Source organism: Saccopteryx leptura, chromosome 2 (assembly GCF_036850995.1).
Source record: "Saccopteryx leptura isolate mSacLep1 chromosome 2, mSacLep1_pri_phased_curated, whole genome shotgun sequence".
Lineage (NCBI taxonomy): Eukaryota > Metazoa > Chordata > Mammalia > Chiroptera > Emballonuridae > Saccopteryx > Saccopteryx leptura.
The window spans coordinates 176,416,085-176,443,486 of record NC_089504.1 but is presented as its reverse complement, the minus strand read 5'-3'; positions in this window follow the sequence as shown (position 1 = coordinate 176,443,486).

The window sequence follows — 27,402 nt, the reverse complement described above, 5'->3', positions numbered from 1 at the left end:
CTGGTCTTTGGATAAAGGAGCAAAGGCAACACAGTGGGAGCAACAAATAGTTTCTTGAACAAATAGTGCTGTAACACCTGAAATTCACATGAAAAAGGTAAGTCTTGACCTCACAGCCATAACAAAACTTAATTCAAAATAGACCTCATACCTAGATGTGAAACACAAAACTATAAAAACTCCTAGCAGATCTTATGGGACAAATCTTAGATGACCTTGGGTATCGTCCTCTTTATTCTTTATAACTTTCCTTGCTTTGAAACTTCCTCTGTCTGAAATTAATACGGCTACTTTTGCTTTATTTTGATTAGTGTTACCATGGTATATGTATATTTTTTTCTCTTCCATTGACTTTTAATCTATATGTGTTTTTATATTTAAAATGGACAACACAGAGTTGGGACATGTCTTTTGATCCACTCTGGCAATCTCTACCTTTCAACTGGGATATTCAATCATTGATATTCAATGTGATTATTGATATAGTTGAATTAATATCTACCATGTTTGTTACTGTTTCCTATTTGTTAACTGTGTTCTTTGTTTCTATTTTTGTTTTCCATTCTTTTTCTGCCTCTTTTGGTTTTAACTGAATATTTTATTTATTTTTTAAATTTATTTTTCAGACTTTTTAAATGAAATTTATGGGGGTAGCACTGGTTAATAAAATTATATAGATTTCAATTGTACAATTCCGTAATGTATCATCTATGTATGGTAATGTGTGTTCACCACCCAAAGTTAACCATAGACTTGACCTCTTTACCCTTTACTATATTCCTCATCCCCTTCCCTCTACTATCCAATCATACTGTTGTCTGTTTCTATGTTAACTGAGCATTTTAAATGATTCCATTTTCTCTTCTTTATTAGCATATTAATTATACTTTTTCTTTAATTTTTTAAGTGGTTACCTGAGTTCACAATACACATTTAAAACTCATACGAGTCTACTTTTGAATAACACAATACCTCTTCACTAGTAGTATACCTTATGACAATGTTTTTCAACTGCCAGTGCATGGACTGGTGGCAATCTGCCAGAAATTTCACGCTGGTCCTTAAAAGAGTTAACCACCCTGATGTTGTATGAAGATTCAGGGTGGTTAACTCTTTTTGCGGACCAGCACAGAATTTCTGGCAGAGCAGCAGTTGAAAAACACTGTGCTACATCTTTTAAAATTGTTCCGTATTCCTTGGATATTCTGTCCTTTTTTTTTTTCAGTCTTTCTCTTTCTTTACTTTTCAGTTTTGGAGGATTTTAATGATAAAGCCTCAAGTTCAAAGATTCTTTCCTCAGCTGTGTCCAGTTTATGAGTAAGCCCATCAAAGGCTTAGTGTTACCATGGTATATTTTTTGAAAGGCACTATTCAATTTTGTTATAGTGCTTTTTATCTCTAGCATTTATTTTTGGTTCTTAGAACTTCCATCTTTCTGCTTACATTACCTGTGTGCTTTTGCATCCTATATATTTTATTCATTAGAAACCTTAGCATATATACCATAATTGTTTTAGACTCTAATAATTCCAACATCCCTAACAGGTCTGGTTCTGATGCTTGCCCTGTCTTTTCAAATTGTGTTTTTTCACCTTTTGGTATGCCTTGCAATTTTTTCTTGATAGCCAGACATGATGTATTGGGTACAGAAAACTCCTATAAATAGGCCTTTAGTAATGTGATTGTGAAGTGGGAGGAGGGAAAGGGAAGAAATCTATAGTCCTGTGATTAGGTCTGAGCCTTTGGACTGTGAACTTTACACGTGTTTTTAATTTGTTTATCCTTTCTTAAATGGGAGGAGACGACTAGAGTATGTGGGAGTTAGGTATTTCCCCCCCTCTGCCTCAGGGAGTTAGGCTTTTTTTAAAAAAAAAAATTAGTTTTGCCTAAGGCCAGGCCTTGTTAAAAAGATCAGAGATTCTGGGGCATCCCAGAATGATTCCTTTCCTCTCCCCTGAGAGAAGTAGAAGGGAATTTTTCTCCAAAATACTATTGGAACCTGATTGAGCTCCTGAAGATAAATTTCACAAAGTTGTGATGCCTCCTAGTGATGGGTTCTTCAACTTCTAGAGTCTTGAGGTCTCAGAGTTATCCACACTGAGCCTCCAGCAATTTGTCAATTATAGTTCTGGTTTTTCTATAACAACACTGGTTTTCCTGGTGGTCTTAACTCTTGACTCTCTGCTCTGGTAAGTTATTTTCTATATGGGCACATGGGTCTTGGTGGCAATCTTGGTGGCAGGAGTTTGCTCTATGTTTTCAACTCTTAATGAATTCAATTGTTGATTTTTTAGTAAATTCCATTTTTTACTTGTAGTTTGGGTAGAGTGGTAGTTTACAAGATCCTTATGTGCAGAACTGGAAACTAGGGGTCTAACCTTGCAGATTTTTAAAATTCCTTTTACCATTTCCCTAATAATACAGAATAATTATGTTGTCTATGTAAAGATCTTGATAGTCTAATCCTATTTTATAATATTAAAAAACTCAGTTTACTGAATGTAGGGGACTGACAGAAAGACCCAGAATGTGGGCTCTGGTTAACAACATAGACTGCAGAGATCATCTAGCTCCCACACTTTTCTGGGCTGCTTACCTCAGCTCCAGCTCCCACCTTTTTGGGCTGCCTTACTCATTTTCAGTTCCCATACCTTTCTAGAGCAGTGATGCTTTTTCAGGCTGTCCAGCTCAACAACTGACATTACCTCCCTGATATAATGTTGGCCCCATGCCACTACTGTTCTAAGCACTATATCTACCATGCCAGCACTACTAGGTTAGGACTGCAGGAATAATCAAGAATAATAAGAAGAGAAGGACTGTAGGACTGAGGAATAAAGAAATAAGGAATGAAAAATTTATAGGGATACAGCATGGAATAAAGCATTGCAACATGTCTCATCTTCCTCCAGCTCCTCATGCTTTCTTCACCTTGGAAATCTCACCATCCCTTGTGGAGCAGGTGGGCTCTCACATTTGGCGCTGTGAACAGGATGCACACTGACACTGAAATACTAAAAACCCTTATAACCTGACCTCTTGTAATTAAAGGTGGTCAAAGTGGAAGAGAAAGGAGCTCCCCTTGTCTAATGTTAAATAATTTTCATCAACCCAAAGTCAGCATTTAAAATTTTAATAGCTGGTTCTCTAACTTGATATAGTACATTCTTTAACTCTGTTATTTACTTCATAGACTACTAGTTATCCTTAAAAAATACTCACTAGTCCCCTTTGCTATAAGATGCTTTAATATTTATGCCTATTGGGGACCTATACCCAAACAACTTAAAATAGTAGCATGTCATAAAATCTGAACTGTAGGCTATAAATATGGTACACTCTCCCTAAAACAGAGATTCATGTTTTGTCTACTAGGGAATGTAGGTTCTCAAAAATTCCCTTTTTGTCTGTGTCAAAATAAGGAGTTGTAATCTCTTAAGGTCTAGTTTTCTACTTAATTATTTAGAATTTATGTGTTTAACAAATATTGTGTCTATTTTATGCCAATGCTAAGAATCAAGACAAAACACCAAACTGATCAATCTTTCCTAATGGAATTTAAAGTTCAGTGTAGAAATTTTAGGACACTGTTCAAAAATTATTACAACATATTGTACAATCTTATGCTACCTATCCATAATAATAGAGGTTACAATTAGGAGGATCAAATGTAAGAGGCATATTTTTCAGATTGTCTCATTCAATAGTCATAGCTCAACTTCTAGACTTTCTGTACTATAGAGTCTGCAGAGCTAAAATCGACATTTTTCAGTCTTCATAGACTTGGGGCACCCCTCATAAATTAAACCCCATTTGAAAAAGCACCCAAGTCATATTAGAAAGGTAAAGGTGGGCATTGTTAGATAACATATGAGGGAATCGTAGCTCTGGCAGTTGTAGAGCAACTTTAAGTATTCTTAACTCAGGAACTAAGCAGTAGACATTGGCTGCAATGGGTTTCCTATGGCATAGCTGTACACTTCTCCAAAATATATGCTCCTTCCTTGGCTATATAGCTACCAACTTTGTTTTCCTGGTCTGGAAGTAACTCTTTTTAACATTGACACCTTTTAATGATGCCCTTTCTTATTAACCAAAGGAAGGAGATTCTATTTTCTGTAACAAGAACCTTGACAATAGAGTATGCCTCTAAGTGCCACTGAAAGTTTTTCTTCAGGATCCTAGGTTTTCAATGATCTTAAATTTGATTGTATATGTTAATTTATGAGCATGAGGTTCCTATAGTCCATAGTTGCATACATTTGTAATCTTCACCAATCTGGGCTGAGATACTAGAATTTGATTTCTGGCAGGTGGTTTTTGTTTTTTGTTTTTCTTTAACTTGGATTCAAGACTCCAGACTAATGGCCAACTTTCTTGGAGCATAAATTTTATTTAGTCCCTCTTTTACAGACTATAGAGAATTTTCAGACTCTGAGATTTATGAATTTCCTCTGCCAAATATTAGATTTAAAAATCTAGCTTCAGTCTTTAAAATCTTATATCAGAGTCTGAAACAGAGATTTGTTTGCATGTACTCTTAGGGGAAGAAAAAGATATGCAAGGAGAAAAATCTTTTTGTGCTTTTCCAGCACCATCTAAGATAGAAGCTATTTTGGAAACACTAGAACTGATGATCAAAAGCTGTGCTGTTCATTATAATAGCTAGTATTCACATGTGGCTACTGAATTTTCATTTAATTCATTTATTAAATTAAATAGATAAAAATGTAGGGGCCCTAGCCAGTTAGCTCAGTTGGTTCAGAGCATCATCCTAAAACAAGGTTGTGGGTTGAATCCCTGGTCAGGGCTCACATGGGAAGCAACCAGGGAAGGCACAACTGAGTGGAACAACAATGAATGCTTCCCTTCCCTCCCCTCTCTCTCCTCTCCTCTCTCTGTCTCTGTAAAAATCAATAAAAATTAAGTCCAAGCAAGACAGCTTGGTTGGAATATCATTCTAGAGGACGGAGGTTGCCGGTTCAATTCCCTGGTTTGGGCACACACAGGAGCAGCTCCATGTTTCTGTCTCTCTCTCTCTCTCTCCCCTCATGTCCCTCTCAAAAAAAAATGTAGCTCTTCAATTATACCAGCTATATTTTGAGTGCTCAATAACCACATGTGCTAATGCCTATTGTATTGGACACCTGCTTTTTGTCATTGTTGTAATTATTGGCATTAATGGGACACTGCCCCTCCCCTAAGGAGCTTTGATCTAATCATGGAAAAGAGAGAGTAAGCATGTAACTAAATAAAAAACATTTTGGGTATTGGTATGTAATGACAAAGATAAAATAGGATAATATTATAGGGACTAGAAGGCTGCTGTACAGGTAGATTTATTAGCAAATGCTTTCTAAGTTACCAGTTGAATGGTAACAAGAAAATAGCACAACAAATCTTAAGGAAGAGTGTTTGAGCAGGTAAAACAATAACTATGAAAGAAAAAACAGAAGAAACTTGACCTATTTCAGGTGCAGACAGAAGGGCAATGTGACTGAAGGTTAGTGAAAAGGGTAAGAATGAAGCTGAGATCAGAGAAGTTGGCCTAATAGTTTGGGTTTTCTTCTGGTTGCAGTGAGAAGCCATTGAATAATTTCAGGTAGAATAGTTACACAATCTAATATATACTTTAAAAAAAGGCACTTGAGAATATTATACTAAGTGAAATAAGTAAATCAGAAAAAACTAAGAACTATATCATTTCACACATAGGTGGGATACAGAAAATGAGACTCAGAAACATAGATAAATGTGAAGTGGTTACCAGGGGGAGGGGATTGAGGGGAGGAGGTTAGGGGAGGGAGGTAAAGTGGGACAAATATTATAACTTGTATAGTTATATAAGATTAAAAATTATTTTTATAAGTAAAATTCTTTTAAACTTATTTATTGATTTTAGAAAGAGAGCAACATTTTTTTTTTTTTTTTGGAGGGGGAGAAGTGAGAACGTTAATTTGTAGTTGCTTCACTTTAGTTGTGCACTGATTGTTTCTCATACACACTTTAACTGGGGATCAGACCTTGAGCTCAAAATTGAGCCAGTGATTCCTTGCTTAGACCAGCGACCTTTAGGATCAATCCAGTGACTTCTGGGCTCAAGTCAGCAAGCTTGGGATCGTGTTGATGATCCTATGCTCAAGCTGGCAACATTGGGGTTTTGAACTGATGAACTCCGCATTCTGAGTCAACACTTTATCCACTGTGCCATCACTGGTCAGGCTACAAATTCTTTTTAGTTAAAATAATCATTTTTAATGTATTAAAAATGGACAAAAGAGTTATATCACTCTGGTTACCAGAAATAAGGAAAGGGTATGAAAGAAAAGTATTCTAAACTAGTACTTGACAAAGAATTGAACTGAAAAAGTAAAAATTCATTTAGGCAGTAATCATGAAATAGAGAAGTACAGGTCAAGTCCTTATTCCAAGATGGTTTAGCATTTTGATAGTGCACTTTTCACCGTTAGTTACTAACATGAGGATGAGACCACTATGACTGTTGTCTTTTGTTCACTTTATATCAAATTGCCAGTAAAGTACAGTAATTTTCAGCCATTTAATATATTTCAAACTAGTGATTTGGGAACAACCTAGAAGATAATAATTATGCATGCTGAAATAGCAGTACATATTTTGTAGCTTCACCATAGATGTTTATTAGTGACACTCTCATCTTGGTATTTTTTTTTTTACTTCTTTATTTTGGTCCAAATCTAGTTTGTTTATTTGTTATTGGCTCACTATGATATTAAAACAGCTGTAAAAATAAGATTATATCATTGTCCTTACAAAGGAAAGTATTGAAGCAGTTTAAAGAGGAATTCCATAATCCTGTGCTTTTGTTATTATTTCAAATATTTCTCAAAATATTGAGATTTAATAGTTCAAGAATTTGTCATGTGAATATAATCATTTTTAAAAAGCCATTTCTAGTTAATTTTTAAATTATTTTGTGAAACTAATCTTGCCAATTTGGAAATTCTAAGGCTATGGTAATATAATTTTGTTCAGATATAAAAATGTTTACATTTGGGAGTAATGTTTTTTTATTTCCATTAAGAATACTATGAGCAATTTTTGGCTAGATTAAAATATTGTCAAAAAGTGATAGAAAAGATATCAGTCTCATTTTTTTAAAAGACCACAATCTTCTTCAACACGGCTCTGGCTTCATAGATTCACCTCCACATTAAATTATGTTTTAATGTCAGATTAACTTTGGGAATCAACTCTAAATGACACAGCTGCTCCCAGTTGCAGATGGGCACTGTGGCTTCAGTTTCTGACCGGCACAGAAAGACACAAGCAGTATGAGGAGCATTAATAAATAAATAGAAGAATCTTTGAGACTTAACACTTTTTCCTTCTTGAAAAAAATCTTTTTTCAAACTTTTCTTAGAAGAGAATTGCAGTGCTAGTGGTTGAGGCCAGGCAGGTTCTCACTGAATTCAGGCAGCTGGTAGAGGATCTGCAGAGCCAGAAAGCATCGGGCCATATCCGTTTATTGGAGGCTGGCAAAGACAGGTGAGCGAACAAACAACAAAAGGAAAAGAGCTTTTAAACCAAAGAAAATCTGCTTTTTGCAGTGAAGGGCAAAGGAGCAGGGAAAACCACACCTCACAGTGGGGGGAGAGCGATGTGGGAGAATCGCTGCCGAGGGAAGGCACCCACAGCCTTACATAGGCCATGTACACGTGGCGCTCCCACTCGCCCACGCACCAGTCAGGCAAAGTACCTGCAGCCAGTAAACCAGGGAGCAAGCCTAACACAGCTGCTTCCTGACAAGCATGTTGGTGAACTAACAGCATGAACTTTGCCATCAGACAAATCTTAGTGGAATTCTGACTCCATCTTAACTAGCTGCCTGATCACAGGCATTTTCTTTTAACTCTTTAATCTAGACCTATAAAATGGTGATAACAATACCCACCTAAAGGTTATTATAATAATTAATGAGACATTGCATGTAAAGCACTTAGTACCTGCTATGTAATATCAATAGATGCACAAAATACTGTATTTTATTAACTTTAAGGTACCATCATTGTAAACTCATTTTTTTGTACCACAGGTGAAGAAAATGACTAAAAATTGTGGTACCATTTAGAAGCATCTTCATTTCAGAAATGTTAACATGAAAAAATGTATGTACTAGAAGATACAATACAGCGATGTATTCTTTTATCAGTCTCTTGTTCTATCCAAAAAATGCAACCATTGTGAGGTATATTTGTCATTCAAATTGATTCTTTAACAGGTGTTAATTTTTTAAACACTACTTTTATATGGGAATATATGAAAAGAAGGGGACATGTTTCTTTCTTCAAAAGAATGTATAATGTATTTGGAGAGGCAAATGTTTATTAGTCTTTAGGTGGTTCAGGCTTCTTAAGCCGAAATAGCTTCTGTAATCTCTCTGACCAAGAGTCATTTAACCCGTGCTTGGACACATCCTGATGCAACTTTGGTTCAATAAGCCTGACCTGCCTTTTCATACATGGATAGAGTTAGTTTTTCAATGTTGTTATTCCTTATGTTGTTTTAAACCTGTCTCAAAAAGCCATCACGTGATTCTAGTTCTTTTCTCTCATATATATTAACTACATGTTCTATATAACTGTTTATAGTAGTAGATGATAGCTATTTTTGTTTACTTTCTCCTTTAAAAATTTGTCACTTTTTTGCATATGTGTAATAGTTAATATTTCTAAGAGCTCAATAGAAATAGACAGTGTCCTACATGACATAGGTGGTTTGCTTCATATAATCTTATAGTGATCTTTCATTTTTAACACAGACTATTGATGTCTTAATTTTACAGTGGAAGAAATGGGTACAGAGAAGTTAAGTAATCCTCCACAGCTTTCTGTGATGAGAAGAGGTGGAGCCCGGACCTAACCCCAGGCCTCTCATTGTTGAGGAAAGATGATTTACTAGAGAAGAGTGCTGCTTTTAAAATTAGTCTCATTCCTTCTCAGGTTTCTCGTGATTCGTATTACATTTTGGGGGATTATAGTATAGTTAATAAAAGTCCTACTTAAAGTATAACATCCCAGACTAGACTTTGGACTGTGCGTACACAATGCAATATGCAGATATGTATTATAGAATTGTATACTTGAAACATATAATGTGGGGCCCTGGCCGGTTGGCTCAGTGGTAGAGTGCTAACCCAACATGTGGAAGTCCAGGTTTAATTCATGGCCAGGTCACACAGAAAAAGCGATCATCTGCTTCTCCTCTCCTCCCTCTACCCCTTCTCTCTCTCTCTCTCTCTCTCTCTCTCTCTCTCTCTCTCTCTTTTCCCCACCCACAGCCATGGCTTGATTGATTTCAGCATGTTGGCCTCAGGCTCTGAGGATGGCTCTGTGGAGCCTCTACCTCAGGCACTAAATGTACGTTGGTTGTGAGCATGGCCCCAAATGGAAAGAATATTGGCCCCAGACAGGGGTCGCCAGTTGAATCTCTGTTGGGATGTGTGCAGGAGTCTATCTCCCCTCTTCTCACTTAAATAAAAAATAATAAAAATTAAATAAAATAATAAAATAGAAACTTATGTAATGTATTAACCAATGCCATCTCAATAAATTTAATTCAATAAAAAAAATAAATGTGAGTTCTCACACTCTCACACCCACACACAAATATATACATAGCATCTCAGACAGGAAACACTTCTTCAGAAGTGGCCTGATTCCAGAAGGATAAATGGAACCTATTACCAGCCTTGACATTGATATAGTAGCATTCTGTTTACAACCTATGTTTACACTTGCTTCTTTAGCATACACAGAATGCAGGAGGCTATTTAATAAAGCATGTTTAAATGAAAACCTGAGTATCTTATTTTATAAGCTTCTGTCAAAATTTCTAGCTTTGATCTCATTAGTTTATGCCATTGTTTGATAATTTTTTCAATCTACTTTTTGAAGCAATATAGAAATTGGCATTTGTGCTTATTACAGTTCATGGTAAATGTGGAGAGTTATTGAGGTATTTTAAGTTTGAAGTTTATTCCCCAATGTGTTTGCATATTAACATTTCCAGGAGGAATAACTAAGTTTAATGTTTCATTTACTTTCATTTCATTTATGTATCTATTATTATAGAGAATTATAGGGAATCACCCATCTAACCTTGAACCCTCTATGACTTGGATTGGGGGACTTTAGTTAAAGCCCTGAGTGAATGTCTCTTGGATGCAAACACCAAGAAGCTGTGTAAATGATCAACCTTTGTGCAAACACAAAGAAATGCATGTAAATGGGCTTTAGAAAATAAGGCTAGAAGTTCTAGATTGACCCTTCCTTTGTGCTTGTTAATTAGCAGAAGAAAAAGAAGTAAATAAGCCCTTTCACCATGTCAGCAAAATGACCATTAGTCATTCTTTCCCCTTATCACCTGATTTCTCTCCCTTGTAATTCTGTTACCTCTGTTCTGCTTCTGATCAATAAAAGCTAAGGGGACAGAAATTCAGAAGGTCCTCTTTGCCTCCCTTGGCAAGCCTCCCTCTCTCTTCCTCTTGACATAGTCTGTGTCTTGAGTAGGTTTCTTCCATGCGACACTGGTAGTTTCCAGTGGGCTGGAGTACTACAGAAAATTAGGACATCTCTCAAAATAACTCTACCCCTGAGGTAGAGTAAGTAAGATTTGTAGGTGAGTAAGATTTTTGCTACATAATTTCTGTATATATCTACTTTTCCACATCAGAAAGTCATGTGGCCATCTTTGGAGGGAAACATTTGTTGTGCCTGACACATTGTTACTGTTCTAAAGAGTAGATGATCCTTGCAGTTATGTTGGAGAAGTTCTGACAATCTCTAGAACCTAGTGATAATCTTTATCTATTATACATTTTTTTGTAGTTCTAGCTTACATAATTTTTGGTGATTATAGATATTTGAAGTAGAATCACCATACATTGGTAGTAAAACTGCTTCTTTAATGGGTACTTTTTAATTCTAAGATCTGGGACTTGGTCAGAAAGTCTATCTTCTGCAAAATAATACACTTTGGGCATTAATAAATGTCATCCTACCACTTGGTTTTCATTGAAAATCCTTTATTTTTCTGAAAACAGAAAGTTGATTTTCTGAGTAGATGAACTAGGCTGTGTACTTTGCTAGGAAAGGGGAGGGACATTTCAAGAAGTAGTCAACACAGGTGCCTGTAGGGGAGTTGGCTCTAAAGAGGTGGAATCTCCTGCAACTCTGTTTTGTTTTTCCTTCTTGATAAAACCTAGTGTTCGGACGTTAGTAGCACATGCATCTCAGCTTCAGAGAATCATGTACAATGAATTTTCACTGTGAAACATAATTGATGGTACAAAACCAATCCCCCTTCTAATTCTTTGGGTCAGTTTTCAAAAAAAAGGTACTATTTTAGCTTTGTACTCATATACTCTCCTGGCTTCTTGCATTTCCTTTAATGCTTCACATTCTACCCCATTGAAGGGCTTTCTGTGAATCTGAAAACAGAGGTTTTTCTAGGTAATGTAGATCATCGTAAATTTAAGTAAGTTTATTTGTTGAGGATCTCCATAATTATTTTTTTCTCTGTTTAGAAAAGTGCCCGTTTGTTCTCATTTCTTATCATTTTTCAGATGTTGTAAAGCCAGTAGCCATGGCCACCATCACAGCCGCCTGGCCCAGGCAGGTTTGCATTTGATTCGGACAGATGGTAATGAAACAATGGAGCCAAGAACTGGTGGGCCATTAGCTTTAATCCTAGCTTGCACCCGGTGGCTGAGAAATACACACAGTGAGAAAACACTTCCCTTTCCATTCAGGGCTCCCAAAGCCACTGACTTATCCGAATTTCCTAGACTCAAAGGTTTCTACCTCACTAGCCTTATTCACCTCTGTTCCCCATCTTCTCTCTGCACAAATTCTGCGCAAACTGGCTTCTCCTTCAGCACTCTGCCATCTTGGCTGCTTCTCCTCTCCTCCATGTGGCCTTTCTCTGCTCTCCTCCAGCATGGGCTCCTTTGCTTCATTTTATAGTATAGAAATCAAAACCTTTAAGCCAATATAGAAATAAGGAAGTCTCTGATACAAAGCCACTTATCTGAGGCATAATGGGATTCCTCATGAGAGTGCACCACCCACATCATGCAACAGTCAAGGGTGTGGGGAAAAGCTTAGCTTAAAACTAAGCCTTAGGCTATAACAACCTTGCCTACTTACAGCCTGTCCCCCACACTCAGTGCAAACTATAAGTGAGCAAACATGTAAATAATATTTACAAACTTATTTGACCAACAGATGTAAAAAAATGTTTTCTCAAGAATATACATTTTTCCCAAACTAGGGCCAATTGATCTTAGAACCTTAGAAGTCATTTGTTTCAGTATCTGCCTGATGGTTGAATTCAGCTGAAATATGAGGAAACTTTAAAGCATTCTGAGGCAGGCCATTTTACTTTTGGACAGTAGTGTCTGTTGGATGGTATTACCAAAGGTGACATTCCCAAAGAGTTCTTTATATATTTTCTTTAATTAAATTGTTTCATATATTAGGGGAAAAACATAGAAATTAAATTTGAGTATACTTGTGTGAGTCTTAAATGATGTTATCTATTGCCCTATGGATTGTGATAAAATGTCATTTCTTTGTAGATATACAATATGTATCTATTTAGGTATGTTGTTATATCCAAATTACTCTAGAAAACAGTCAACCCTTTGTCCATGTTTAGTAAGCAAAAAGCAGCATGACAAAGCATAAAGAATAAAGGGTCCAGAATAAAAACTAATTTTATATTTCAATTTTGCTACTTGCCAATTCTGGAAACAGGGTTAACCACTTTGAGCCTATTTATCTTTGTGTAAATTATGATAATACACATATGCACACATCTGTGTGTATGTGTCTCAGGATAATTTTGTGGATCTTATATGTAAAAATCCTTTAGAAAATACAAAACGTTTTATTTAATTATAGTTAATAAACACCAATATATTTCTAAAGGACATGCTATGAAATTGATTCATATGAGTCAAAGGAGCATGGTTATTGTAGCCTTGTCTGAATAGCACAGTTGGTTAGATCCCAAAGTGCAGAGGTTGCCGGTTTCATCTCCGATGAGAGCACATACAGGAACAGCTCAATGCTCCTGTATCTCTGTCTCTCTCTCTTCCTGCCTCTCTCTAACAACAACAACAAAATTATATTGTATTTTTAATAATCAGGTGTAACCTGGGTAACCTATCCATTCTATAAATCATAATATCTAATAAATTGAAAATGACCCTCTGGTCTGGCACTGTTTTCTCAGGAGTTCTTTTTGGAAAATGTGAAGACTAGACAGCAGCCAATTATAGAACCATGTCAGTTAATGAGTATTATTTCTTATAGGGAGTGCTGAAGATTGGGGTTCACCATTTTAGGAAAACAGTAAATGTCACCATTTTTAAGATAGACAAATAGAAACACATGTAGACAGTTGCTTAAAGAGCTCTATTCTAGTCTGAGTTCCTTAGAAATAGGGTTTACTATATGCTAGATTGCACTGGTGGCTACTCTCCTGGGAAAGCAGAAGTGTGGAAAAGGGAAATGAGACAAGAAAGGAGGGACAACAAAGACACCATGGGGTATTACCAAGCTGACCACAGCTTCTCAAGAAAACACGATTGATTCTTGGGTCACACGTGACCTCACAGAAGAGAAAGGAGTGAATTTCATTTGCTGATTTCTCCTAGCTTCCTGTCTTTTGCTTCTCATCCAACAAAGTCTGACCCATGACTAGATGTTAATGCCGTTGTACATTTAGTATATTTTACATGGACTCTAAGGGCAGCTGTTGGGAGACTGTGGTGGAGATGATCAGATCTCTCCCCTGATAAAGCTGAGGCTGTAATGTTGTTAGTAGATGAAATAGTTATGGTGAGCAGGGCTTCATGAGCATGAGAACAGCTTGAGCAGCCCCAGTGACTAGGGCTCTCCTGCCAACCAGGAAGCAAGACATACAGCAGAACCTTGGAGGGGAGATGGACATATATACTCGGTTTGGTGTAAGCTCCTCCCTCCTCACCACTTCAAAAAGAAATATATAATTTGCTTTATTAAATAGGCAAATGCAAGGAATTTTCCAGACCCATAGAACTAACTACCGGAAACCTCATCTGCTTAGGAGATTACCATCTAATGAAGAAGTATATTTAGATTCCCTACCAACTCAATGCTGTACCTACAAGAAGTCATTTATACAAACGACTCTGCATGTTGTAAATGACCGAGATCATTATCATCTAATTGCGATCATTATCATTACCTAATGGTATTTCTGAAGGAGACCACCTGCCCATTTCTAAGCAGATGCACCAAGTGATGGATTGATAAGTATTGTAGAACATTACATTAGGGTACATTAAAATAGGTTAAGAATTTAATTTGGAATTAGACCAAGATAAACTTGTGATTAATTTCATGAATAGAAAACATATTTAGAGGAAGAATGTTTCTTTTAGGGTTGTTGAGATTTTTAAATAGTTAAAAAAGTTTTTTTTTTTAATTCTCTATCTGAGAGGACACAAGACAATGTGCTACAATAAAAAGAAACTATCTTAATTCTGACTGGGAAAAGTAGTATACATAGAGATTGGGAAAATAAATAAAGAAATAGAGCCAATGAGCAAATACATTAAAAGTAGAAATTTACCATTGGAAAATATTTGCTAGTAAAACATGGTCTCCTTCTGAAAGAGATAAAGATACATTAAATTGAAAGACAAAAAAGAATAAAAACTGGCTAGCTGGCTTATTATTGGAAAGTCAATAAGCCAAGCATGTCAGCTTACTGAAATAACTGCTGACTTGAGAAAAATTATCCTTTAAAAAAATATTTGATTAAATTGTACAAGTGAGATTTCAAGTTAATCAAACCAAATAAATTCTTTCTTCAGCAACATAAATTATGCTTTCCTACCTTGGCACGTAATATTCTCAGGAAACAGGCTGTCCATTTTAGAATGAAGTACTTTATCTATCTGCTTGTATCATGCCTAATAGAAAATGTACTGAGCAAGATGGTTAGCCCATCAATTTTTGGAAGCATTTAGGAACACTAATTATCTTTTACTTTTCAAACATGCTTAATGATATAATGAATATAAAATAATTTCCTCAGCAAATCAACATCACTTTTTAATAACAAAAAAGAGACAAATGGGTCTATTGCTTGACAGAAATTGTCAGCTACCACAGATACTCTATTGAATTCTAGCCTCAGAATTTTATAAAAAGCAAAGACTGTGAGGTGAAAATAAAAAGACATTTTTCTTCCTCACATATAATAATGTTAGATGAGATTATAAAGAGCAGATGATCCCAGCAACTTCCATGGCAGATATTTCCATAGTAAAAACTTGTAACTCTATGAGTATAGAAGATGTAACAGTGAATCAAATTTTAACATTTAAGATTAGTTTTATTAGTAATTTAAAAATAAAAACTAGTGTCAATATAAATAAAAAATGTGTTTATCTTCTAAGGTTAGATATAGAACTGCCTGTTGTAATCTGCTAGATAATAAAAAACCATGGGTAGACAAACTAAAGAAATTTGTCATGAGAGAAAAATCAACATTTGAGCAAAAACAATGTTTGCAGAGAAGAGCATGGAAAGTTACCCATACATCAAAAACATAGGTGGTGCAACCTTAGAGTCAGGTGCAACTGGGGCTCAGGAGGCAGAACCTGAGGTCAGTCCCTACCAGGAGGGGCGGGTGCCCATCCCCAAAGATGCCTGGTATACTGATGTTTCCAGCAGGGGCCAACCTGCCAAATGGACGGCTATCACCTTCCATCCGGCCACTGAGACTATTTGGATGGACACGGGTACAGGCCAAAGCAGCCAATGGGCAGAATTGAGCTGTTTGGCTAGTTGCCCATAATGAACCTTCACCTCTGGTGATCTGTACTGACAGTTGGGCTGTCTATCGTGGACTGACCCTTTGGATTGCTACTTGGCACATTAACCAGTGGATGGTAATGCACCGTCCATTATGGGGTCAGGCCATGTGGCAGGACTTATGGGAAATAGGACACCAGAAGCAGGTGACAGTATATCATGTCACAGGGCATGCCCCTCTAGCCCATCCTGGGAATGATGAGGCAGATATGTTGGCAAGGGTGCGATGGTTGGAGACTGCACCTGCAGGTGATATGGCACAGTGGCTCCACCGGCGCCTGCTCCATGCAGGACAGAAAACTATGTGGGCTACGGTTAAGGCTTGGAACTTGCCTGTGTCCTATGCAGAGGTACTTGCAGCCTGTGAGCAATGTGCAGTATGTTCCAAGGAACACCCTCGGAGACCACTGGTGTCACCTGGACAGATTCAGAGGGGTCATGTCCCACTGACATGATGGCAGATAGACATCATTGGACCCTTACCAAAGTCAGAAGGGTACCAGTATGCAGTCACTTGTGTAGATACTGCCACTGGGCTGCTTGCTGCTTACCCCGCTCGTAACCCTGACCAGAGGGCAGTCATACAGGCTCTGGACCGCCTGAGTGCTGCATACGGGCGACCGCTGGTCCTTGAAAGTGACAATGGTACCCACTTCACTGGTTCAATGGTGAGGCAATGGGCTCAAAAGCTGGGGGTGGACTGGAAGTACCATGTTCCCTACCACCCCCAGGCTGCTGGTATCATTGAGCGTTATAATGGACTCTTAAAGCAGGGACTGCGACAGGAGGGGGGCACCGGCTCTCTTACTGGATGGACACGCCGCTTATGGACAGTACTCCGGATTTTGAATGAGCGACCTCGATGGGGAAGCCCAGCTCCAGTAGAGGCCCTCTTGCATTGGACAGCTGCCCCAATCAGTTGCAGATACGCACCAAGGACATTTTACTCAAGCCAGGTTTCGGACAGCAGGGCAACGTGCTTTTGCCTGCTCCAACAGCCCTTCTTAAAGGACAACAGCTTCAATGGACTTGGCCCTGGACTGTACAGGCCCCCCATCTGAGATGGGTGGCCTTGTTGGCACCATGGGGAAAGGGGTTAGAGGTGGACCTCCAGTTAACTCCTTGGGCAACCAGCACCTGGCCACCTAAGGTAGAAGTGTATTATCCCTTGAGTGCTCAAGGGGACAGCATTTTGAAGGGCACCTTTGTAATTTCTTTATGGCCAATAATGAGTTCCCCTATTTTACTACACATAGAACCAGCAGGTGCTGGTGTATTGGCCAGTAAGGTTTGGTATGCCCGCTCAGGGCGGCCTCTGGTGCCAGCTACGGTGCTGTCTGCAGACAAAACTCTGGCCTGTATTCTGCCAGAGGGAAAAGATTTGCCTCTCTTGGTGCCACTGACAGCTCTCTCATTTCGCCCATAATTTTTAATCTGTTAATCCTATTGCTGTAGTTGGTACTATTTCTGTTTATGCAATGTATCCTACTCCTTGCACAGTGACCATCATGGAAGATGCCTGTGGTTTAGATTGTAAAGCGAGCAAAAGGGGTGGAATGTTGGTCAAATAAGTTTGTAAATATGATGTATATGTTTGCTCGCTTGTGACTTATATTGGGTGTGGGGGACAGGCTATAAGCAGGCCAGGTCATTGTAGCCTAAGGTTTGGTTTTGGGACTAAGCTTTTCCCCACACCCTTGACTGATTGTATGATCTGGGTGGTGCACTCTCATGAGGAATCCAATTATGCCTTGGATAAGTGACTTTGTATCAGAGACTTCCTTGTTTGTATATTGGATTAAGGGATTTTGGTTTTCTACACTATAAAGTGGGACAGACCAGGAGCTTGGACACACAGTTACTGCTGTCACAATTGCAGGGGCTTCCCTGATCCCTTGCCCTTCATGGGAAGAGCTGGTTTTCTGCTTTTCCCTTGTCTTCTTTTGTGGTTTGCCTGTCTTGGTGAGACACCAATAAATAGGATGGCCCCCCATCCTCTGACTCCACCATTTCTTTATCGTCTGCCCGAATCCAATGGGAACCTGCATGTGAATGGCCACGATGGCGGCTCCTGGCCTTACAGTGGTTTTAACACAAATTTGCATGTGAAAAAAATCTTTAGATGCCCAGTATAATAAACATAATTTGCAAAAACAATATTACATTGTTATATAAAGCAAAGGGTCAATAGTATAAAGACAGATTATGCTATAAGTCAAGGATTTGGAATAAAAAAAAATAAGACAATATTGATTGGTCCAAAGAAAAGTTACAATAATGAATTATTGGGTTAAGACAATTCTTTCCTGTTGTTTGAGGCATTGCTGCCTTTTCTCCCACCCCTGACTTGTTCTATTCGCTGCCCTGGAACACACTGGGCTTCAAATCATCTTTGGATTTAAGTGATGCAAACTTTTTATGATCTGAAAATCTGCCAAATTTTCCCTGACTTGTGCAGAAAGTACTATTTCTCCTTAAGTGCAAATATATATTATGATTTTAGGGGGAAGAAAGGGAAAGAGATAGAATAAAAGATAGGTGAATAAAATTGATTGAGAATGCATGTGAAAGAAATGAGCACACTGCAGAACACATTGAAATCCTCAAAAATCTGAGTTATTATTTGTAAAGCCAGGAGCCACGGCCAGGGCCACTATCGAAACAGCTGCCCAGCCCATGCAGGTTCGCATTGGATTCTGACAGTCGGTAAAGAAACAACGGAGCCAAGAACTGATGGGCTGTCATCTTTAATTCTAGCTTGCACCCGGTGGGCAAGTAAAAACACACACTGGGCTCCAAAACCCACTCACATTCAGTGCTCACAAAGCCACTGACTTATCCGAGTTTCCTAGAATCAAAGGTTTCTAGCTCACCAGCCTTATTCTCCTCAGTTCCCCATCTCCTTTCTTATCCCAGATACAAACTCTACACAAACTGGCATCTCACTCAGTACTCCGCCATCTTGGCTGCTTTTCCTGGCCTACTCCACGTGGCCTCCTTCTGCTCTCTGCTCTGCTCTCTCCTCTAATGATTCCAGGAACCAAGAGCCAAGCTACCGCTCCATCCCCATTTTATATTTTAGCTTCACAACCTCTAATCCAATATACAAAATAGGGAAGTCTCTAATACAAAGTCATTTCTCTGAAGCATGATTGGATTGTACCACCCCACATCAAAAAGGGTGGGAAAGGCTTAATCTGAAAACCAAGCCCCAGGCTACAAGGATTCTCAACACACATTAATATCACCTGGGTGACGGCCTCACGTGGGCAGCGCCTATTTTTAACAAAGTGAGCATAATACATTTTATCTGCCCAACATTATTATTCAGATGAGATGAAGTAAATTCATACTTAGTAACTTCGTTAACTTATGTTCAAGAGGTCATTGAGAAAACATTGAAATAATATTAAATTAAATCTTATGAATATTTATTAGAGGAATCTACATTTGCATATAAATGTTTGAGTTAAAGTGCTTTCAGTAAATCATTTTTATTGTATGCCATTAACTGAGACTCTCCATGAAAGTCCTTGTTGGGTAAACAAATGTTTTTAGGTTTGCTCATGCATTAGCATGGGGCAGCAGCCATGTGTGTTGGAAGGCTGCTGGGTGCTTGCCCTCAGGGCGGCAGATTGCAAATTGAGGATTACTTTCTTGCTTGGGAGGGGCCATTGTTGCTATGGTTTGCTAGAGAAGGGTTTTTTTCCCCAGCCTGATTTGCAGAAGAAGCAGAGAGAGGAGTACATAGAAAGAGAGAACTGAGGGTCTAGGAAGGCCTGCTGAGGCTTGTGGGGGGCCTGTATGTCCTGTGAGTCAGAAGGGAGTCAGGGCTTTGGGATACCTGAGTGAGAGGAAAAGAGTTTTCCTTGTGTGTTTGCTGGTCCGCCGTTAGGAGACTTTAATAAATGGAATGGCCCACCATCTTCTGGCTCCACAGTTCCTTTACTGTCTGCCCGAATCCACTGAGAACCTGCATGACGATGGCCACAGACCCTGGCCTTACAGTCTGTTGGGCAGATAAAATATATAATGCTCACTTCATTAAAGATGGCGCTGGCCACCTGGAAGCCCATCACCCAGGTGATATTAATGTGTGTTGGGGGTGGGCTGTGGACAGGCAGGATCCTTGTAGCCTGGGGCTTGGTTTTAGGACTAAGCCTTTCCCACCCTTTTGGATGTGGGGTGGGGCAATCCCATCATGCTTCAGATAAGTGACTTTGTATTTGTGACTTCCTATTTTGTATATTGGATTAAAGGTTTTGATTTCTGCACTATAAAGTGGGGCAGGCCGGGATCTTGCTCTCTTGGTTCCTGAGATTAACATTAGAGAGGAGAGCAGAGAAAGGCCATGTGGAGGAGGCCAGGAGAGGCAGCCAAGATGGTGGAGTACTGAGTTAGAAGCCAGTTTGTGTGTGGATAAGAAAGGAGATGGGGAACAGAAGGGAATAAGTCTGGTGAGCTAGAAACCTTTGATTCTAGGAAACTTGGATAAAGTTAGTAGCTTTGTGAGCACTGAATGAGTGGGTTTTGGAGCCCAGTGTGTGTTGTACCTGCCCGCCAGGTACAAGCTAGGATTAAAGATGATGGAGCCCACCAGTTCTTGGCTCTGTTGTTTCATTACCGACTGTCTGAATCTAATGTGAACCTGCATGGGCCAGTCGGCTGTGATGATGGCTGCGGCCCCTGGCTTTACACAGTCTTACTTCAAATACCTCATCTCCGCCTGAGGTGTTACATTTTATGCATCCACTCAGAAAAAGAATATTGTTATAATGTTGTTTTCTTTTGAATCACAAGTTTAAAGCATATGTGTGTGACAGAAAAGAAAATCTATTCCTAAACCACAAAAGAACAACAATAAACAAAAATTAAATGGAAATCAGTGAGGAAGTATGTGTGTGTGTGTGTGTGTCCAGGCAGAGAAAAACGGACATGGGGAATACTCGCAGGAGGGGGTGGGAGGTAATAAGTATAATTGCAGTCATCATAACACATAAAGAAAAAGGGAGGCTGCCATCTCATTACCAAACCAAGCAAATATGCACGTTCCATAGTCATTCATTATCTCTACATGCAAACTGAAATGATAAAATACACACAAAATAAATGGTATCTAAATATAACGTGTTTAGTTCATGTCTACTTGAGTTACTACAACAGAATTCCACTCTCCCCTTTAAAAAATACATTTTAAAGATTTAAAGGATAAATTCATTCTCAATGTCTGTTAACTTTATGATACAGAAAAGTAGATAAGAGAAAGGTAAAGTGTTTTTGAGATACAGATTTCCTAGGAGAAATTGTTTTCACATTTTCAGCTCTTCATGTGGTGACAATGTCAAGTTGAGATTGTCAGTGTTTAGGGGAGGTCATTTTGCAAGTGCTGTTGCTTCAGTTCTTTAATTTGCCATAACTGATGTGGTAGATAGACAGATTTGAACATTTGCTTAGGTGTTTTTTAGACAAATCCTCACTATGATGGAGTGATATAACCTCAGTTCAAGACCCTGAGTGTTCCCATGCTTTATTATTATTTTTTTATCTTTGTGAAAATTTTCTATTTCTGCAGAAACCAAATTGACATTTTTCTTTTGCTTCCCTCACCTTCATTACAGCATAAAACTCTTCACTTGCAATTTACTTCAAGGACTTTGCTTCTTGCTACAGTGCTGTTTTATCTGTGGGTGTATGTGTGTTTTCTAGGGTAGAGGAGAGGGTAGAGAAGGACTAGAAATCGGTAGTTTATTCTAAAATGCATTATAAGTCCCAAATGTTTTCAGATATGTGGGAAAACAAATAACTTACAAACTAAATGACCTGTTTAATCCACATTATGTCTTTCATCTGAACACATGAGAGAAGGGATTTGAACAGATAAAATACTCATCCTGAATCTAGTAGAGCAACACACTGTAGGGCAAGCAACCAATGCCTGACTGATACTGCTCTCCATGACTTTTATCTGGCTAAATAAAGTTTATTTTCTTCAGTCAGGCTATAAATATTTTTTTTCAAATTCTAGTAAACCAACAGTAAAGCCCAACTCTATTGTATGCTGTTTCCTCAAAGGCATATGTTTTAAAATGTCAGTTTCCTTTTAACAAAATGACATAATAGATAATATTTTTTGAAAGTGACTAGTTGAGCTGCTTGACAATGAAACCATGGAATATTACATTTTTTTGTTTCTGTTTTTTATTTGAATATTTCAGGACAGCATTTTTTTAATCATTAAAAAGGATTCAAAAAAGCCAAATTTGCCAGATAAAATTCTGTAAAAGTCAGATTTGGAATACTATTTCTCTATTTGCATTCATTTGGAACTGATATAATTGAACAGAAAGTTGTATGTCATGTGATATTAAGAGTTGGCAATCCAAGACAACTAGTATTTAATTCTAAGTCCAAAATCCTTTAAGAATTATGAGTGAGTTGTAAACCCTGCTAAAGCACTTTCCATCTCCAATTCCAATTTCTTATTATAATGCATTTATATCTCCTGAAAGTCTTTTGTAAAGATAATCCCCATTTTAAAAGAGGAACTTGAAATAGTTCATATGTAAACAAATACTCTCTATTGCCTTAACACACAGCTAAAGACCGGGCTCAGCTTGTCCTAGTTCAGTGAGTATATTATTCAATAGTTAAAAAAAATAAAATAGAAAATAAAGAAGATTCTTGCCTGAGTTTAACTGGGAACAGAAGGGTGGAGAAAGGGGGAATAATCAATCCTGGACAAATAACAAGGGTAAACAATAAGAAGGGAAAGCACTTTATTTTTCAACTTTAAGGTTAATTACAAATAGAAAACTATAGTCCAAATCAGGACTCTCTGATACCACTGTGCAAAAGATACACGATGGACTAAGCAACTAAAAATACATGCAATGGAAATATTTGTGCCCCCATCTCCTTCTCCTTGTTCTCCCCTCTCTCTTCATTCACTAAAGACAGGAGACAAACTATATGGAGAAGCTGTAACACTCTGCACTCGCCAAAGTTCTGATCATCAAACCTAGCACAGATTGGGGTTATGGGAAGGTTAAGTAGTAAAATAGGAAAAAATTAACTTGTCAGGATAAGACTGAGACTGCCTGGCACAGGTTGTTATGTCCCTTGTGAGGCTGAGAACACTCCTCATGAGGCTGAGCACACTAACTCAGAAGGTAACCAGCTGGGAGGAGGTCACACGCCCTGAGGCTGGGTGACAATCAGCTGATTTGTCACTTGGCAAAAGCTTGACAGACCAAGAAGGTCATGGAAGAGTGGTCGACCTAAGCATAGTTCTAGTGGTGGGATTCAGCCAGTTTGCACCAATTCGGCAGAACCAATGCCTAATTTTTTGTTGAGTTCAGTAAACTGATTGTTAAAATGGCACTTGTAATCAGGGTTCTCTCTAAGGTGGGCGCCTGGGCAGCGCTCAATGTGAGAATCACACATTTACATTCCTTATTCTTTTTTAACATTTATCTGCGCAACAGTGTATTCTAAATGCCTCTAGTAATGTTCATTCAGTCCACAGGTGAAAATTTTTTATGGAATTATGCTTGTAATACTTATTTATTTCATAAAACTCAGTATACCTTTGAGAAATACTACATTTAATTCCCTCATATTTGTTACATCAGTAAACAAACATATAATGTAAGGAGAAAAAGTGCCAAACAACCAGGGGTTGGTGTTAGGTTTGGGGAGGGGTGCTGTGGCTGCCAGAGTCTAACTCTTGAAGGAGCAGGAACAGGGAAGTGCTGATAGGGTCCCTGTGAGGCCGAGAACAAAGAGATCAGCACAAAGCTGGGCAAACATCCTGCATTCTATTGGTTAGAGACCCTTATCAGAAGTTTATGTTTGAAATTTGCCACTGAGCTAAACCCTTCCCCTGTTGCTATGTTGCACGTGACCCCCCTAGCGAATAGCGAACTGCCACATCTGCTTCTGTATAATGCTTGCTCACTTAGGATATATAAGGACCTAGTTGTAAGTGCCAGGGGCGACTCTCGGTTGTAGCCCCCTGTGGGTACGGTGTCTCCGAACACCTTGAGAGTTCATCCCTGTGCAGGTTAAACTTGGCCAATAAAGTAAGATCTAACCCTTGAAAGTCTCCGACGTTTATTCTCATGCTTGGTGGATGCAACATTTGGTGCATTGGCCAGGAAACTTCCCCCGGTTTGGAGACCAGATAGGCAGCTTGAGCTGAGTAAGTATTTACTGAGGATCTGCTTTTGGTTCAGTATTTGTGCTCCGGAGCAAATATCCCTGAGGTAGTAGGTGGGACGCTACTGGTAACCTACCCAGGACTTTCAGAGGTGGGACGCTGCTCTCTGAAATTTGGTTTCGCTAACATTAGAAGTGATCGGTCACGTTAGGGTTCTTATTGGATTGCGCTACGCTGCATTTTTTTTTTTATTTACATGTCATTCTCGTATGTATAAAAGTTAGATTGTCTCATCTGCTTCTTGCTAGTCTGTATTGTTTGTTTTTCCCTTTTATTCTTCCCTGATTTTCTTAGGATGGGCCAGCAGGAATCTATACCCGGTTCTCCACTTGTCATCCTGTTGAAGAACTTTTATGATTTCCAGAGGTGGGCCTGGGAATATGGGGGCCCACCACCTGACCCTGAATTTCTCCAGACCTTAAGTCAGCTAGAGTGGCCCATCTTTAATGTAGGATGGACCACAGAGGGTACCTTTGACCTTCCAACTTTATTTGCTGTTTGAGCCACCATCTATAGAGTTCCCCACCTGGACCAATATCTGTACATAGACGTCTGGGTAGATATAGCTATGGAATGGCCCGGATACATTAGAAAGTATTTGAAGGGAAACCAGTGAGGCAGACGGGTAGTTTGCCTCGCCGCAGGGGAGAAGAAGGTTAAAGGAAAGGAAAAGGGGGAAGCCCACGCCCGAAACAGCCTCGTAGCCAGCCTAAGCTTTACCCAGTCTTGCCCAAATCACCGGAGGACCACCTAGACCAGGGGTCCCCAAACTACGGTCCGCGGGCCACATGCAGCCCCCTGAGGCCATTTATCTGGCCCCCACCGCACTTCCGGAAGGGGCACCTCTTTCACTGGTGGTCAGTGAGAGGAGCATAGTCCCCATTGAAATACTGGTCAGTTTGTTGATTTAAATTTACTTGTTCTTTATTTTAAATATTGTATTTGTTCCCGTTTTGTTTTTTTACTTTAAAATAAGATATGTGCAGTGTGTATAGGGATTTGTTCATAGTGTTTTTTATAGTCTGGCCCTCCAATGGTCTGAGTGACAGGGAACTGGCCCCCTGTGTAAAAAGTTTGGGAACCCCTGACCTAGACCCAGTGAATGCGCCTCCACCTTACCCGCATCGAGAGGAACCAGCTTCCTCAAGTCAGGATGCGGGCGGACTCCCGAGCCCACCCCACACCCGGGGAGGGGTATTCTATGGGGAGGGAATTTTGCCTTCGGTGGGAGCCACCATTTTGCCTTCAGTGGGAGGCGCTGCCATTTTGCCTCTCCGAGAGGTGCCGCTGGCACAAGATGCCCCACCACAGGCACCTCCCTGCCTTGTTTATGTGCCCTTCTCCACCAGTGACTTATATAATTGGAAACATCAGAATCCCCTGTTCTCTGAGAAGCCCCAAGGGCTGATCTCCCTCCTCGAAACCATATTCAGAACTCATCAGCCCACCTGGGATGACTGTCAACAGATTCTGCAAACTCTCTTCACCTCTGAAGAGAAAGATAGGATAATGCAGGAGGCCGCAAAGGTGGTCATGGGGGAGGAGGGAGAGACTACGGCTGGGAGAAGGGAAATAGAAGACATACTCCCTTCTCAGCCCCTGGCCTGGGACCCTAATACTACCGGGGGAAGGGATGTGCTCCTCCAGTATCGCCGGGCTTTGCTGAGGGGGCTCAAGGTAGCTGTGAGAAAACCTACCAACTTCAGTAAGGTTAGTGAAGTCATCCAGGGAAGAGAGGAATCCCCAGCAGCCTTCCTAGAAAGACTCATGGAGGCATATAGAGTATATACCCCTCTAGATCCTGAGGCAAAAGAGAACAGGAGACCAGTAAATACAGCCTTTGTGAGTCAGGCCACTCCAGATATTAGGAAAAAGCTTCAGAAGATAGAAGGATTTGAAGGAGAAAATAGAAGCAAGCTACTAGAGATAGCCCAGAAGGTATACGTCAATAGGGATGATCCAGAGGTTGGCAGGGTGAAAGAAGTTGCCAAAATCCTGATTGCTGCCCAGAAACTTCCTCCCAAAGGGAAAGGGGGACAGCAAAAGGGCCAGGGATGGTGAATAGCCAAAGATCAATGTGCCTATTGTAAGGAGAAAGGGCACTGGAAAAGAGAGTGTCCAAGGTTGAAGGCCGACAGCCAAGGGCCAAAACAGGGCCCAGGGTTTGGTCTTGCTCCAAACCTTAGATTGACGGGGCCAAGGCTCCATTCTTGTCGGCTCCCAGAAGCCCATGGTCACCTTGACAGTCGAAGGAAAGCCAATAGACTTTCTAGTCAACACGGGAGCCACCTACTCAGTCCTAAAGCACCACAAGGGCAAATTCAGAAGGCAGCTACCAAAATAGTAGGGGCAATGGGCAAAGCAGAAGCCTATCCATGGGCTACCACAAGAATTACTAACTTGGGCCGAGGCACCATTACCCACTCCTTCCTAGTCATTCCAGACTGCCCTTACCCACTACGTGGAAGGGACTTATTGCAGAAACTTCAGGCCACCATTATCTTCCGATGGGAGGAGAGCCCTACGAGGGACAAGGAGGCGGAGGTCAGCTTGGGGATAACTGTCCCACTGTATGAGGAATACTTACTTGCCACTATCCAAGGAGGTAAGGAGGAAGGAGCAGGAGTTCCGGATGCCCTGCATGCCAGGGTACCTGAAGTTTGGTCGGAAACCAACCCACTAGGTTTGGCAACCCACCAACTGCCTGTCCTAGTACAGCTGTTGAGCACTGCCACCCCTGTTAGGGTCAGACAATACCCGGTCCTGGCCTGAGCCAGACAGGGCATTGCACGGCACTTGCAGTGCCTGCTGAAAGCAGGCATACTCCGAGAATGCCAATCAGCCTGGAACACCCCGTTACTCCCTGTCCAAAAGCCGAGGACCCATGACTACCACCTGGTGCAGGACCTGCGGGAGATAAATGCACTGGTAGAGACTATCCATCCCGCGGTGCCCAACCCGTATACATTAATGAGTTCATTGCCCCCAACCCATACCTATTATTCGGTCCTGGATTTGAAAGATGCCTTCTTTTGTATTCCCCTGGCACCTCAGAACCAAGAGATCTTTGCCTTTGAATGGAATGACCCAGAAAATGGACTGGTGGGGCAGTTCACTTGGACCAGACTACCACAAGGGTTTAAGAATTCCCCCACCATTTTTAATGAGGCCCTTAGCAAAGATCTGCAGGCTTTCCGCTCCTCTCATCCATCGATCATACTGCTCCAGTATGTGGATGACATCCTCATAGCTGCCAAGGACGAAGGAGAGTGT